Here is a 2,010-nt window from a genome sequence, read left to right as displayed (position 1 = left end):
CCGGCTGCCCCACCTGCCCCACCCCACCAGCCCTTTAAAAAAAAAACAAAAAACCCAACCCTGGACTCACTGGCTCCTGCCAGGCAGGGAGGTGATCTCCGCTGCCCCCCACTGCCATGAGCCCCCTGAAGCCCCAAGGCCACAGTGAGTGCATTTTTGGATTTTTTTTAAAGGACCGGGAGCTGGGGCAGGCGGGACAGCCATGGACGGGGGCTGGGAGAGTGGGCAGGCGTCAGGGGGCTCATGACAGAGCCCTCCACATGGTGTGGGGCAGTTGATGGCAGCAGGAATCGGCCCCCCACCTAGCAACACCTGGTAAGTGGGGGCTTTTTTTTTAAAGAACTGGGAGCTGGGCTGGAGAGGCAGCCACGGGGGGGGATGCTGGGAGACCGGGGGGGTCGGGGGCCTGGCAGGGGACCCCCCCATGGTCCCCTCCCCCACACCCTACTTACCGGCATGGAATCTGGGTCCAGTTCCCTGCTGCAGCCAGTGGGGACTATCCGAATCGCCAAAGCTCTCCAAATAGTCTCCAAATTGATTTGGAGAGCTTTGAATTGATTAGGACCTTTTAATTGGTCCCCTGATTTGATTCAGATATTCAGCCACCAAATTGGGCCAAACCTCCTCCAAATCAAATCAGCACCCAAAGCTTCACACAGCCCTAGTGGTAGGGGTGCTTGAACTAAAGCTCTGCAAACAAGCTTTAGTTCAAGTGCCTCTGCCTCTATTTTTAAGCGTGAGGACACTGCTACAGGAGATGCGGCAGTGCTTTAATTAGAGCAGCTCTTGGAGCATGTGTAAAAGTGCCATTAATGACTATTAAGCTTCCCAAGTCCTCCTTGCCACTTGTCACCCAGGCCTGTCCCCTGGGCATCAACTCTGTTTTGGATCTCTCTCAAGGTCCTCACACCCAAGCTCTGGCTAAGTTTTGCACATTCACATTCTCTAAGGTACAACCTTTCTTATCCATCTATAATGCTATAATGCTCATCTAGGCTCTCAGCATCTCGTGCCTTGATTATTGCAACAGCCTTCTTTCTGACCTTGACAAATGCAATCTTTCTCGCTTCCTTACCATCTATACTGCTGCTCAACATGCCCTTTTCCTACCCATAGCTTTGGCCATGTCGCCCATCTCTGTAAATCCCTCCTCTTGCTCATTCTTTTTGAGCACCACAAATATAAGCTGCTTGCCTTTTATGTTTCAAGTGTCACTGCTTAGCCTCATGCTATCTAACACTCCCCCTTTCAGTACCTGCCTCAGTAGTTCACGATGCATACTTATGAACCATTGCATATTTATTATATTTCATACAAACTCTTTGTGCTTTCCTCTCACACTTGGAAGGAACTCACTGTAAACACCTGCAAAAGTACCTTGTGATCAGGGATCTGAGTTTTCTGTTTGTGTTGGAAAAATGCAGTTAGTTAAAACCCAGATTTTCTCCTTTAAAAAGAAAAATGTGGGGAACAGTGGGTTTCCCCTTGCAGGCTGGCAGAGTTCCAGCCTGCAAGGGGATGGCGGGGGAGCGGGAGAAGGGCGATCAGCAAGGGGCGCCATGTGCATGTGTAGCAAAACCCCCAGTTTTTGTTTTTTAATACATACACACACACACATATAAAAGAAACTGAGGCAGAAACCTGGTTGCTCAGGGGAAAAGGAAAAGGCAGTGGGGATAAGACAGTGGCAAAGAAACGGGGGGTTGGAGGCAGAGAGGAGCTCAGGACAGGTGTTGGAGGTGGCAGTGAGCCATTAGCAGAAGAGGGAGAAATGAGACAGAAGATAGAGGAGCAGAGATTGGAGCAGAACCAAACCATAGTAAAGGAAAAGCCAACTTAGGGGTGCAAATAACAGTTTTATTACACAGATAACACACTACACAGCCCCATGAAGTTATTGGTTCACACACACACACACACACACACACACACACAGAGGCAGCAGGAGACAGAGACTCAATGGAAGGGCCGGAGTCCAGGTAGGGAAGAGAAGCAGTGTCCAAGTCCTTG

This window comes from Gavialis gangeticus, unplaced genomic scaffold (genome assembly GCF_001723915.1).
Source record: "Gavialis gangeticus isolate Ggan-Ray unplaced genomic scaffold, GavGan_comp1, whole genome shotgun sequence".
Taxonomy (NCBI): domain Eukaryota; kingdom Metazoa; phylum Chordata; order Crocodylia; family Gavialidae; genus Gavialis; species Gavialis gangeticus.
Note: the sequence above shows the minus strand (reverse complement) of the source record.